Below are 15,794 nucleotides of genomic sequence, written 5' to 3'. Positions count from 1 at the left end.
ACTCATTGACATGGTTTATCTCCTAAATGAGACCAATCTGTTAAGACTGGGAGAGGTGGTTGTTTTATCTAATTTGTGGAAACCAACACAGAGAGTCAAGAAAAATTAAGAAAAAGGGGACTATATTTCAAACAAAAGAACAAGATAAATCTCCATAAATCAATCTTTTAAAAAATAATTTATTTATTTATTTATTTTTGGCTGCATTGGGTCTTTGTTGCTGCACACAGGCTTTCTCTAGTTGCGGCGAGCAGGGGCTACTCTTTGTTGTGGTGCACGGGCTTCTTGTTGCGGTGGCTTCTCTTGTTGCGGAGCATGGGCTCTAGGCGTGCGGGCTTCAGTAGTTGTGGAACACAGTCTTAGTAGTTGTGGCTTGCAGGCTCTAGAGCACAGGCTCAATAGTTGTGGCACATGGGCTTAGTTGCTCCACGGCATGTGGGATCTTCCTGGACCAGGGCTTGAACCTGTGTCCCCTGCATTGACAGGCGGATTCTTAACAACTGCGCCACCAGGGAAGTCCCAGAAATCAATCTTAATAAAATAGAGATAAGTGAATTATCCAGAAGAGAGTTCAAATTAACAGTTGTAAAGATGCTCACTGAGGTCAGGAGAGCAATGCATGAATAAAGTGAGGATTTCAACAAAAAAGATAGAAAATATTTTTAAAGTACCAAACAGAAATCATATAGCTGAACAATAAGATAACTGAACTGAAAAATTCAATAGAGGGGTTCAACAACAGGTCAAGCTGGGGAAAGGATTAGTGAACTTGAATACTGGGCAGTGGAATTCATCCAGTCAGAAAAGCAAAAAGAAAAAAAGAATGAAAAAGAGTGAGTATAGCTTAAGGGATTTATGGGACACTATAAAACAGCCAACATATGCACTACCGGAGTCCCAGAAGGCAAAGAGAGAAAACAAAGAAAGAAACAAAGGGGAAGAAAGCTTATTCAAAGAAATAATGGCTAACCTTGGGAAAGAAACAGACATCCAGATCCAGGAAGCCCAGAGAGTTTCAAAAAAGAATTCAAACACTCACATGAGATACATTATAATTAAATTGTCAAAAGTTAAAGACAAAGAGAGAATAATAAAAGCAGGAAGGGAAAAGCAAATTTTTATGTAAAAGGGGACCCTCAAAGAAATAATCAGTGTTTTTGTCAGCAGAAATCTTGCAGGCCAGAGGGGAGTAGTATGATATATTCTCAGTGCTGAAAGAAAAAAAAACTGCCAACGAAGAATATTCTACCTGTTAAAGTTGTCCTTCAGAACTGAAGGAGATGGAGGCTTTGAGATTGAACCCAATCCCAAACTCACTCAGATTGTTAGCAGTATCTGCTCCTTGTGGTTGTAGGGCTGAGGTCCTTGTTTCCTTACTAAATGTCAGCTGAGGGCCACTCCTAGCTCCTTGAGGCCTCTGTCTGTTCTTTCCACATTGTCCCTTTCATCTAAGGGCCCATTATTGTGTGCTGAGTTCTCACACTTGGAATCACTCTGATTTTGCCTTCTGTGCATCTCACTAACTTCTGTCATATGTCTCTGTTTTTAAAGGGGCATGTAACTAGATTGGGTCCCCCTTGATAATACAATATAATCTTCCTATTATTAAATCTTTAATCTTTGTGACATCTTAAAAACTTCTCTTATTACTTAGAAGATTTTATTCTTTTAAATTCAAATATAGAAAAGCAAATGGGAGAATTCCTGCTTTTGTTACTGCAAGTCTTTTATAACATAAATTTGAAGTTTTCAATTTTTGAGAGCATTATATGAAATACCGCAAACTTTGTTATGCATCAGTGGCAAAATGTTAAATCTGATTGCCTCAGTTAAAAGTCAAATTTCACCCTACCCTTATTTATCTGACCTAAATATTATATACCCAAATATATGTTCAAAACAAGCCTAGAAAGTACAGGAGCAATAAAATTGCAAGGAAATTTGGTGTGATGAGAAGAGAGAGCGGAAGAGAAGGAAAAAGTGATTTTCTTCCTTCTTACTATAGAAAGAAAATCATTACAGTATGAAATTGATCAAATCAGGATAATGGCAAAGGATGAAGATTAATACCTATTTTGAGAAACCAATGAACAAGTATAGATTTTTAAAATTATTCTTATTAAATTTTCTATCTTCCACTGTTTATTCATTTAGTCAACCATCATATGCTGTATATTTTGAGGCTACAATGTGCCAGATAACAGTGATAGGCTTTGAGGAAAAAGATGAGAAAAAAGACAATCTTCCCCCCGTTAATGTGGAGCATGCATTCTAGTCTGGGACTGTTCATTAGGAGATATTTAGAGATAGCAGTAGAAACTTGGGGGAAGAAAAGGATTTTATATACCTAAAGATATTGACACGATGCAGAGTGCAGAGTAGTAAAACATAGCACCATGGATAAAATCTTGAGGTAAACATCCCATTTAAAAGACATCCAGAAGAAAGGGGTACTGTAGAAAACAAGGGAAATATAGATAAGTAGGAAGAGAATCAGGGACAGTATTGCAGAAGCTAAGTGTGGAAAGCATTTTACAAAGTAGACTACATGAGCATCAGATTTAATACATGAAAATATTTTAAAACTCAAATATCAGAAAAGTTATGGTTAAATGGATGATCCCATATACTTTTGGTTGTATAGCTTCTTTGAAAGGCAACCTGCTGATATTTATTATTCAAAATTTCAAATATCAATCTTTTATAAATCTGTAATTCTACTTTTGGTATGTATCCTGGTGAAATGCTCATACATGGGCACAAATTCTTGTACAAAGATGATTCTTCAAGTATTTTTTTGTCATAGTAATTACTCAGTGTAAATGCTTGCCCAGCAAAAAGAGAATATCAAAATTAGCACTATCCAATAAAACTTCCTATGTTAGTGGATACATTCTATATCTGCTATCAGATACCTAAAGCTGCTAAGCATCAATATTTTTAATGTAAGTAGGTTAAAATATGACTTGAAAAAATATATCGTATATACATACATATACATGTATGTATTACTGGTTTAAAGCTTTAAGTACAGAATAATGCACGTTGCAGTGATATTATATGTAGTACATTTCTGTATGTGTGTATGTGCATACATGTGAAGTTTTAAAATATGTATTAATAAATCAATTTGACTTTTGCATTAAAGTAATTAATGGATAAAAATTTTTTAAAAAATTTTAAAAAAAGAACTGAAGGAGAGGGGCTTCTCTGGTGGCCCAGTGGTTAAGAATCTGCCTGCCAATGCAGGGGACATGGGTTCAAGCCCTGGCCCGGGAAGATCCCACATGCTGTGGAGCAACTGGGCCCATGTGCCACAACTGCTGAGCCTGAGCTCTGGAGCCCACGAGCCACAGCTGCTGAGCCCACGTGCCACAACTACTGAAACCTTCACGCCTAGAGCCTGTGCTCCACAACAAGAGAAGCCATGACAATGAGAAGCCCGCGCACTGCAATGAAGAGTGGCCCCCCCTCACTGCAACTAGAGGAAGCCCGTGCACAGCAACGAAGACCCAACACAGCCAAAACAAACAAAAAAAAGAACTGAAGGAGAGATGAAGAGTTTCCCAGACAAACAAAAGCTGAAGGAGTTTATCACCACTAGACCAGCCTTACAAGAAATGTTAAAGAGAGTTCTTAAAGCTGAAACTAAAGGACACTGATTAGTAACATGAAAATATATGAAAGTATAAAATTCACTGGTAAAGGTAAACATATAGTTAAATTCAGAACACTCTAAAATAGTAATGGTGATGGGAAAATCACTTATAATTCCATTATAAAGGTTAAAAGACAAAAGTATTAAAATAACTATAACTAAAAAAAAACCTTTTAAGAAAGAAAAGTCCAGAACCAAATGACTTCACTGGTGAATTCAACCAGATATTTAAGGAAGAGTTAACATCAATCCTTTTCAAACTCTTCCCAAAAATAGAAGAGGAGGGAACACTACCAAACTTATTTTACCTGGACAGCATTACTTTGATATCAAAGCCTAACAAGGACACAACAAGAAAGGAAAATTACAGGCTGATATCCTTGATGATCGTAGATGCAAATACTTTTGCACAGCAAAGGAAACCATAAACAAGACAAAAAGACAACCCTCAGAATGCAAGAAAATATTTGCAAATGAAACAACAGACAAAAGATTAATCTCCAAAATATACAAACAGCACATGCAGCTCAATATCAAAAAAACAAACAATCCAGTTAAAAAATGGGTGGAAGACCTAAATAGACATTTCACCAAGGAAGACATACAGATGGCCAAGAGGCACATGAAAAGATGCTCAACATCACTAATTATTAGAGAAATGCAAATCAAAACTACAATGAGGTATCAGAAAAATCTAGAAACAATAAATGCTGGAAAGGGTGTGGTGAAAAGGGAACCCTCCTGCACCATTGGTGGGAATGTAAATTGATACAACCACTATGGAAAACAGTATGGAGGTTCCTTAAAAAACTAAAAATAGAACTAACATATGACCCAGCAATCCCACTACTGGGCATATAGCCTGAGAAAACCATAATTCAAAAAGAGACATGTACCACAATGTTCATTGCAAGTACTATTTACAATAGCCAGGACATGGAACCAACCTAAATGTCCATCGACAGATGAATGAATAAAGAAGATGTGGCATATATATACAATGGAATATTACTCAGCCATAAAAGAAACGAAATTGAGTTATTTGTAGTGAGGTGGATGGACCTAGAGTCTGTCCTACAGAGTGAAGTAAGTCATAAAGAGAAAAACAAATACCGTATGCTAACGCATATATATGGAAACCAAAAAAAAAAAAAAAAAAAACAACCAAAAACTGATGAACCTAGTTGCAGGGCAGGAATAAAGAGGTAGACATAGAGAATGGACTTGAGGACATGGGGTGGGAGGGCAAAGCTGGGGATGAAGTGAGAGTAGCATCGACATATATACACTACCAAATGTAAAATAGTTGGCTGGTGGGAAGCAGCAGCATAGCACAGGGAGGTCGGCTCAGTGCTTTGTGATGACCTAGAAGGGTGGGATAGGGATGATGGGAGGGAGGCTCAAAAGGGAGGGGATATGGGGACATGTGTATCCATATGGCTGATTCGCTTTGTTGTGCAACAGAAACTAACACAGTATTGTGAAGCAGTTATACTCCAATAAAGATCTATTAAAAAAAATCCTCAACAAAATATTAGCCACCCAAATTCAACAGTACATTAAAAGGATCATATGCCATGATCAAGTGGGATTTATTCCAGGTATGCAAGGATGGTTCAACATATGCAGATCTATCAAGTGTATATACAACATTAACAAAATGAAGGATAAAAATCATACAGTGTTTTCAATTGATGTAGAAAAAGCAATTGACAAAACTCAACATGTTTTCATTACAAATATTCTCAATAAATTGGATATAAAAGGAATGTACTTCAACAAAATGAAGACCAAGGCCAAAGCTAACATCATATTCAATGGTGAAAAGCTTAAAGCTTTTTCTCTGAATTCAGGAAGAAAGATAAGGATGCCCACTCTTGCCACTTTTATTCAATGTAGTACTAGAAGTCCTAGCCAGAGCAATTAGGCAAGAAAAACAAATAAAAGACATCCACATCCAAAAGGGACAAGTAAAATTGTCTGTTTTTGCAGATGACAAGATATTATACATAGAAACCCTAAACATTCCACAAAAAACCTGTTGAAACTGATAAACTAATTCAGTAAAGTTGCAGGATACAAAATCAATGTACCAAAATTTGTTGCAGTTCTCTACCCTAACAACAAACTATTGGAAAGAGAAATTAAGAAGATAATTCCATTTCGAATTGCACCAAAAAGAATAAAATACTTAGGAATAAGTTCAACCAACAAGGTGAAAGATCTATGCACTGAAAACTATAAAACATTGATAAAAGAAATTGAAGAAAACACAAATAAATGGAAATATATTCCATGTTCATGCATTGGAAGAATTAATATTGTTAAAATGTCCATATTACCCAAAGCAATCTACATATTCAATGCAATCTGTATCAAATTCCAATGGCATTTCTCACAGAAATAAAAAAAAAATTTGTTTAAAATTTGTATGGAACCACAAAAGACCCTGAGGAGCCAGCACAGTCTTGAGAAAGAACAAAGCTAGAGGCAATTCCTGGTTCCTGGAAACAAATTACTATGTAATTTGTTTGTAATTACTATTACAAAGCTGTAGTAATCAGAACAGTATGGTATTTGGCATGGAAACAGACACATAGATCAATGGAATAGAAATAACCCCTTGCAGATATGGTCAATTAAATTTTAACAAAGGAGCCAAGATTACACAGTGGGGATAAGATAGTCTCTTTAGTAGTGTTTTTGGGAAAACTGGATATCCATATGCAAAAGAATGAAACTGGATCCCTATCTTACACCATACACAAAAATCAAAGATTTGGATTAAAGACTTGAACATAGGCATGAAACCATAAACCTCCTAAGAGAAAACATAAGAAGTAAGCTCCTTTACATTGGTCTTGGCAATGATTTTTCTTTTTTTTGGTGTAACATCAAAAGCAAAGGCAACAAAAGCAAAAATAAACAAATGGGACTACATCAAACTAAAACACTTCTGTATGGTAAAGGAAACTATCAACAAAATGAAAAGGCAACGCATGGAATGGGAGAAAATATATGCAAACTACATATAGTGTTTGGATAGTGTTAATAGCCAAAATATACAAGGAACTCATACAATGCAATAGCAAAAAACAAAACCAAATAATCCAATTTAAAAATGGGCAAAGGTCCTGAACAGATTTTTTTTCCAAAGAGGACATACAAATGGCCAACAAGTACACGAAAAGTTGTTCAATGTCACTAATCATCAGGAAAATGCAAATCAAAACCACAATGAGCTATCACCTCACACCCGTTAGAATGTGTATTATCAAAAAGACAAGATAGAAAAAGTGTTGGTGAAGATGTGGAGAAAAGGGAACTCTTTTACACTGTTGGTGGGAATATAAAATGGTACAGTCATTATGGAAAACAGCATGGAGGGTCCTCGAGAAATTAAAAATAGAACTACCATGTGATCCAGTAATTCTACTTCTGGGTATATATCCAAAGGAAATGAAATCATTGTCTCAAAGAGATATGTGTACTTCTATGTCCATTGCAGCATTATCTGCAATAGCCAAGATATGGAAACAACCTAAGTGTCCACTGATGGATGAATGGATAAAGAAAATGTGATATATATACATATATACGTATATATAATCGATTATTATTCAGCCTTTAAAAAGAAGGAAATATCATCATTTGCAACAGCATGTTTAAACCTGGAGGCATCATGCTAAGTGAAATAAGCCAGACAGAAAGGTGGCATGGGGGAAATAGGGAGAGGTTAATAAAAGGGTACAAACTTTCAATTATGAAATGAATGAGGTCTGAGAATCTAATGTATACCATGGTGACTAGTTAATATTGTATTTTATGATTAAAATGTGCTGAAAGAATGGAACTTAAGTGTCCTCACCAAAAAAAAAAAAAAAAAAAAAAAAGGGAGGAGAGGAATATGCGAGGTGGTGGATGTGTTAAATAACTCAATGGTGGGAATCCTTTCACAATGTATATGTATATCAAATCTTCACTTTAGTTGTACACTTTAAATATTATGATTTAGTCAATTATACCTCAATAATCCTGAAAAAAATGAAATGGCAAAAAAAACCCCACAACTGTTGTATGTTTCTCTCCCAATGATTTGAGACCCTTCACTGAACATTACAAGTATTTGTGTGAGTTTAAAGCAATGGTTCTATGCTAACTTGCCAGATTAAGAAATTTGATGTATCAGTGGATCTTAGTTTCTTCAACTAGAAAAATCATGAGTTCATTCTTCTAGGCAACAGAGGCATGTTTTATTTGTTATAAAAGATAATTTTTCTAATAGTATGTGATTCTATTATTACATTTATTTATGACACATAAGTAATTAAAATACAAGCAATTCTACGAAAATGACTGTCACAACTCATGAACCATTCTGATGGTGAGGAGGGCAGCTGAGGGTAAAGAGTTGGAGATACTTAAAAACTGGTTCTAGCGAAGAAGTCAAGCCCTTATTTGCTACATTTAGAAGAGAGAAAGGATGACGGCATTTCCTTACTGATGTGTGAATATGACTCTGTGTGACGTGTGTTGAGGCAGGAGGGGTAGAGTGTGGGTACACAGCCACCATTGGTAGGCTGCCACATGGTTAGCTCAGTCGTGAAGATGATCAGATTGGAGGAAATTGACACAGAAGGGGCCAGGGAAGGCACTGGGAGTCCAAAGTCCAGCTGAGGAGGAATGGTCCTAACCCACAATTGCAACACCCAGTTCTAGAAGACACTGAGTTTGCCAAGATTAAGAGTTAAAGATATCCACTGAGAGCTCTTCCTTTAGGTTGCCAGGGCTCTCCATTCCTTTTGTCCATCCTTAATTGTCCATATGTGAGAGTAACACTGCCAGTTAATATAAAGTCAAGAAACACAAAGGACTCGCTTTGCCTGAGGAGCTAAGAAATAAACAGATACTGTTTTGTGTTTTAGAGCAAAATGAAATAGTTTAAACTCAGTCATTTGAAGTCATTTTGTGTTAAAGGAAATGAGGGATGAACGTGGATAGAGAAAATGTCTCTCCTGGTCCCAGGGAAGCCTTATAGGAAAATAGTGTTCTGAAGGCACCCAGCTCATCTGGGGAATTGCTGTAAAATTTAGCAAAATACTGGGCCTGTTGTAGCTCAATATCAGCTTTGTTTCTGGAACCATAAATAGGAAGGGAAAGTTCATTCAGATACTGTCAAGAACATCCTATTTTCAAAATGTAGGCTTACAGTGTAATGCTGATGACCATTTCATCAACAGCTTAACCTCAGTTCTGATGAGGTAAAGCTACAAAACCCACCACTTGGGACTGGTGACTCACTCACAGGGACAAAACAGAGCTCCTTCTTTTAATTATATGACACTTTACCTATGGACATGACTTAGTCTGCTCAGGCTGCCATAACAAAATACCGTACACGGGGTGATTGATTAAACAATACACATTTATCTTCTCGGTTCTGGAGGCTAGAAGGCCAAGATCAGGGTGCCAGCACGGTCATTTTCTCATGAGAGCCCTCTTCCTGGCTTGGGGATAGCCACCATCTCTCTGTGCCCTTCAACCTGTGGAGTCTGACACTAACTGAGTAGTTGGTGTCATGATAGAAATTGAATTGGAGGACCCCCAGTTTGGGTCCAGAGTTGGAGAACTGGTTTTTGATGTGGGAAAAGCTCTACACATTTAGTTTCAGAAGTGTTGTGAGGAAAAACAGCTCAGGAGGCCTTGGCCAGATATTGGGCAACAATAAAGACTTTTTATCCATTTCTGAGTCTCTGTCACCCCCACCACCACCACCCTGGCCTAGACAGTGAGGACTTTAGGAAAAGGACTGTTGTGGATGCTGTGACATGCTACCCAGATGCCACCTTCTGGATAGAAGTACTTACTCCCCCAGCTGCTGTGAGAACTGCTGGCCCACAACCCTCAACCGGCAGCCTTCTTCCCCAGGATTGCCATTGGCTGAAGAGAGATTCCTCACGCAAGATTATACCTCCCTTCTGGGGAATGCCTGCATCCAGTGGCTGGTTGATTTCAGGGTATAAAGGCCCAGCCCCCTCACCCCAACTGGGGACGACTCTATAGGGCTCTTCCTGCTTCTGAGCTCCCTATCAATTTGGCTGAGGCCTTTCTTGTCACTACGTCAGAGCCTAACATTGTCCGCTGCCCTATCTGTCTTCCTTCTTATCTTTCACAGGCGCTAATCCCAAAATTAGTCCCTGATAAAGTTCCTGCATGCTAATCTTCATCTCAAAGCCTCCTTTTTTGGGGACCACAGCTTGCAATAGATACAATGTCTTTCATGTCTTCTTACACATAGTGGCTGAGCATACATCCCAGAACCTCAACAAACATTTGTCAAATTAATAAATGATAGAAAAGGGTGGTAGTGAATACCAGGATGGGCCGGGTAGCTGTGTTGGTGGTGGCCTCAGTGTTGCAAAGGAGGAGAAATAACAGAATTGTAAAAAGGAGGTGCAAACCAGAAGAGGGAAGAAAACTTCCAGTCTTCTTTTGAGAAGTTCAGCACAGGACTTAGGACAGTGAATACTTATTTGAGCTACCAGAGTGTCAGACCTTTGAGGGATGAAATCAAGCTTGTGTCACCACCAAAAGTCAACTATCTACTTTGTGGGGGCCTTTCATTACCTTCCCCTAAATGAAGAAGTAGAATGTGGTTATTTCATTGATTATGTGACCTCTTCCTCCTCAGCTCATCTAGCAAACCCCAAATCCTGAGATATCTAAGTATGGTTGCAACCAGGTTTGGCAGTGAATTTCAATTGGCTTGAAGAGCACACAGTAATGCAAAGTGCTTCCTCGTGTGTGTGTAGGTGATGGCGGTAAAGAGAGAGGACATCAAGTGACCACAAAAGGGTTGTAAATTCCCCAAGGTGTTCAGTGAACTTAGATCCTTATCTGGGTATAAAGACTGGCCTGACAGATATAAAAGTGCTCTAGTCCCCATGATTCACCCGAAAGTATAATGTAGGGGATCCTTTACAAGGGTTGTCTTTCTAGGCAGTGCCGCCAGCGACAGCTGAAAGAGTAGCAACAGCCTGTCCTCCACATTCTTGTGACAGCCCTGGGTGACCCACTGTAAGGAAACAACACGTTTCCTACCATTACCCTGACAGTCACAGTGGGCAGAGTCAGGCAACACCTGGGATCATACATATTTCATGGGGTAGATGCAGCAGAAGTGAAGACTGGTTTGGGCAAAATGAAACATTAGTGCTCCCCTCCCCTCCCTGGCTGCCTTCCCACATCTCCTTTCCCCTCAGGAACTGCTCTCATGTACTTCCCCTCCCCTCCTCATTGTGATTTGCTGCCAGGGAAGAATGTATGTGTGTGTGTGTGTGTATTAAAGTATAACTACATACAGTAAAGTACATAAATCTTAAATGCACAATGAAATTTTACATGTAAACACCTATATAATCACCACCCCATATTAAGATATAGAACATTCCCAGCTGCCCCAAAAGCCCTCTCATGCCCTTTCCCAGCTAATATCCCATAAAAGTGACCATTATTCTGACTGCCATCATTGTTGATTATTTTGCTTGTTTTTAAAGTTCTTATAAGTGGAATTATACAGCATGTACTATTTTGTGACTAACTTCTTTTGTTTAATAATCTGACTGTGAGATCTAGGTTGGTGCTTGTGGCAGAAGGTTAATCTTTTTCATTGTTCTGTACTCATTATATGAATATACAAATAACTATCAGTTCTACTTGATTGACATTTGGGTTGTTTCCAGTGTTTACCTGTTATGAATAACCCTTCATGGAACTTTCTTGAACATGTCTTTTGGTGGACAGAAGCACTCATTTCTCTTGGGTATATACTCAGTTGTGAAATTGTTCACTTAACAGGTATAGGATGTTTTTAGCTTTAGTAGAAACTTCCAAACAGCTTTCAAAATAGTTGTATAATTTTACACTCCCATCAGCAAATGTATGAGATTTCTTGTTACTCTACATTCTCACCAAACTCAGTATTGCAAGTCCTTTAAAGTTTGAACATTCTAGTGGGAGCATCTGGGAAATATTTTCTTTTAAATTAATTACTTAATTAATTAATTTTTGGCTGCATTGGGTCTTCTCATTGCGGTGGCTTCTCTTGTTGAGGAGCACAGGCTCTAGCCGCATGGGCTTCAGTAGTTGTGGTGCGCAGGCTCATTAGTTGTGGCACGCAGGCTCAGTAATTGTGGCACGTGGGCTCTAGAGTGCAGACTCATCAGTTGTGGCGTACAGGCTTAGTTGCTCCGCGGCATGTGGGATATTCCTGGACCAGGGACGGAACCCGTGTCCCCTGCATTGGCAGGCGGATTCTTAACCACTGTGCCACCAGGGAAGTCCCTGGGAAATATTTTATAATCTAGATTCTTATTGCCCTTTTGCAAGTACAAATTTACCCGCTCCATATTTGGACAAAATAGGAATAACACAACACTAAATGAGTAGAGAAGCAAGAGAGAAATGGTAAAGTACGATAAACTTACTGACTATATATATGTAATAAGTGGTAGTCAATGGACATCATTCAAACCTGACAAAATAAATAGTAAAGCCTAAGTAAGGAAAAATAGGACTAACAGCAATATCAAAGGAAATGGTAAAATGAAAACCAATAGAAAAAAATGCAAATTTGCTAACTATCAAAAGAATTTAAAAAATAATAAAAGGAAACAGACCACAGAGAGAAACATGGTAAATATAGGATAATACCATAGAAAATATAAAATAATAGAGTTGAGATCATATATATTAGTCATATCAATAAATGGAAATGAGCTTATGTCAGCTTTCCAAAGAAAAGAATTTTCAAATTGGCTCTCAAAAAATATTTTGCTTGTCTTACGTACACACACATAATAAAACAAAGTGATTCATAAAGATTAAAACTGAACTAATGTAAAAGTATGACAAAAAATAGAAACAAGCCAGAAAAGCACGAGTTGCAATCCTGATACCAAAGTGTGCAGGGAGAAATAGACCGAAACAGAATAATAGACAAATTTAACATACCAATTTCAGCCCAAGACAAGTGGACAAAAATTCAGTTATGATGTAGAATACCCAGAAAACATCAGTAAGGTAGGTCATGTGGACTTATTTTGAACTTTACACTCAAATGTTAGAGAATATGCCTCTTCTTCAAACACACATGAAAAATCATAAAAATAAACCATAAATTATGTCACAAAACTCTCAATATGCTTCACAAAGTAGAAATAATATCACAGAATTTTCACAGTGCAAAACAAAATCAGATAACAAAAAAGCCCTTTCACTTGAGAATTTTAAAACTCTGTAAAGCACTCTTTTGTAAAAGGAGACGTATAAATCAAAACTGTAGAATTTCTCAAATGTAATAATAATGAAAACATTATGTTTTAGAATATATTGGAAACCAAATGGTGATCAGTTAAAAAATTATAGACTTAAATGCTGAACGATAAAAAAAAGAAGAATGCATATAAATGAACTCAAATCTATTAAGCTAACAGCATCATAATCCAAAAGAAAACAGACTGAAGGAATCAGTAAAGACAGAAGGAGGTATGAATGAGGTAGAAAACAGAAAAACAATAGAAATAATAAATAAATTAAAATGCTGTTCTGCAAAAGTCAACAAAATAGACAAACCACTAACTAACCTAGTTAAGAAAAAAAAAGTTCAGTTCCAGAGCACTGCAATAAAGTGAATATCGCAATACTGCAGTAAAGCAAGTCACACAAATTTTTTGGTTTCCCAGTGACTATAAAAGTTATGTTTATCCTAGACTATAGTCTATTTTTTTGCTCTTTTTTTTTTGAACTTTATTTTTTTATACAGCAGGTTCTTATTACTTATCCATTTTATACATATTAATGTACACATGTCAATCCCAATCTCCCAATTCATCACAGCACCACCACCCGCCTCCGCTGCTTTCGCCCCTTGGTGTCCATATGTTTGTTCTCTACATCTGTGTCTCAATTTCTGCCCTGCAAACCGGTTCATCTGTACCATTTTTCTAGGTTCCACATATATGCGTTAATATACAATATTTGTTTTTCTCTTTCTGACTTACTTCATCCTGTATGATAGTCTCTAGATTCATCCACGTCTCTACAAATGACCCAATTTCGTTCCTTTTTATGGCTGAGTAATATTCCCTTGTATATATGTACCACATCTTCTTGATCCATTCGTCTGTCGATGGGCATTTAGATTGCTTCCACGACCTGGCTATTGTAAATAGTGCTGCAATGAACATTGGGGTGCATGTGTCTTTTTGAATTATGGTTTTCTCTGGGTATATGCCCAGTAGTGGGATTGCTGGATCATATGGTAAATCTATTTTTAGTTTTTTAAGGAACCTCCATACTGTTCTCCATAGTGGCTGTATCAGTTTACATTCCCACCAACAAGTGCAAGAGGGTTCCCTTTTCTCCACACCCTCTCCAGCATTTGTTGTTTGTAGATTTTCTGATGATGCCCATTCTAACTGGTGTGAAGTGATAACTCATTGTAGTTTTGATTTGCCTTTCTCTAATAATTAGTGATGTTGAGCAGCTTTTCACGTGCTTCTTGGCCATCTGTATGTCTTCTTTGGAGAAATGTCTATTTAGGTCTTCTGCCAATTTTTGGATTGGGTTGTTTGTTTTTTTAATATTGAGCTGCATGAGCTGTTTATATATTTTGGAGATTAATCCTTTGTCTGTTGATTCGTTTGCAAATATTTTCTCCCATTCTGAGGGTTGTCTTTTAGTCTTGTCTGTACTTTCCTTTGCTTTGCGAAAGCTTTTACGTTTCAGCAGGTCCCATTTGTTTTGTTTTTATTTCCATTACTCTAGGAGGTGGATCAAAAAAGATCTTGCTGCGATTTATGTCAAAGAGTGTTCTTCCTATGTTTTCCTCTATGAGTTTTGTAGTCTTACATTTAGGTCTCTAATCCATTTTGAGTTTATTTTTGTGTATGGTATTAGGGAGTGTTCTAATTTCATTCTTTTACATGTAGCTGTCCAGTTTTCCCAGCACCACTTATTGAAGAGACTGTCTTTTCTCCATTGTATATCCTTGCGTCCTTTGTCATAGATTAGTTGACCATAGGTGCGTGGGTTTATCTCTGGGTTATCTATCCTGTTCCACTGATCTATATTTCTGTTTTTGTGCCAGTACCATACTGTCTTGATTACTGTAGCTTTGTAGTATAGTCAGAAGTCAGGGAGTCTGATTCCTGCAGCTCCGTTTTTTTCCCTCAAGACTGCTTTGGCTATTCGGGGTCTTTCGTGTCTCCATACAAATTTTAAGATTTTTTGTTCTAGTTCTGTAAAAAATGCCATTGGTAATTTGATAGGGATTGCATTGAATCTGTAGATTGCTTTGGGTAGTAGAGTCATTTTCACAGTATTGATTCTTCCAGTCCAAGAACATGGTATAGCTCTCCATCTGTTGGTATCATCTTTAATTTCTTTCATCAGTGTCTTATTGATTTCTGCATACAGGTCTTTTATCTCTCTAGGTAGGTTTATTCCTAGGTATTTTATTCTTTTTGTTGCAGTGGTAAATGGGAGTGTATCCTTAATTTCTCTTTCAGATTTTTCATCATTAGTGTATAGGAATGCAAGAGATTTCTGTGCATTAATTGTGTATCCTGCAACTTTACCAAATTCATTGATTAGCTCTAGTAGTTTTCTGGTGGCATCTTTCAGATTCTCTATGTATAGTATCATGTCATCTGCAAACAGTGACAGTTTTACTTCTTCTTTTCCAATTTGTATTCCTTTTATTTCTTTTCCTTCTCTGATTGCCGTGGCTAGGACTTCCAAAACTATGTTGAATAATAGTGGTGAGAGTGGACGTCCTTGTCTTGTTCCTGATCTTAGAGGAAATGCTTTCAGTTTTTCACCATTGAGATATAGTCTATTAATGTGCAATAGCATCATGACTAAAAAAAAATGTACATACTTTAATTAAAAAATACTTTATTGCTAAAAATGCTAACCAAAAAAAGAAAAAGGAAAAATCCCAAATATACAAAATAAAAAGTGACAATGAGGAAATAAACATTGAGATAGAGAAACTTTTTTTTTGGCCACGCCACGCAGCTTGAGGGATCTTAGTTTCCTGACCAGGGATCGAACCCGGGCCCCGGCAGTGAAA

The sequence above is a fragment of the Eubalaena glacialis genome, chromosome X (assembly GCF_028564815.1).
Source record: "Eubalaena glacialis isolate mEubGla1 chromosome X, mEubGla1.1.hap2.+ XY, whole genome shotgun sequence".
Lineage (NCBI taxonomy): Eukaryota > Metazoa > Chordata > Mammalia > Artiodactyla > Balaenidae > Eubalaena > Eubalaena glacialis.
This window is presented reverse-complemented; position numbering follows the sequence as displayed.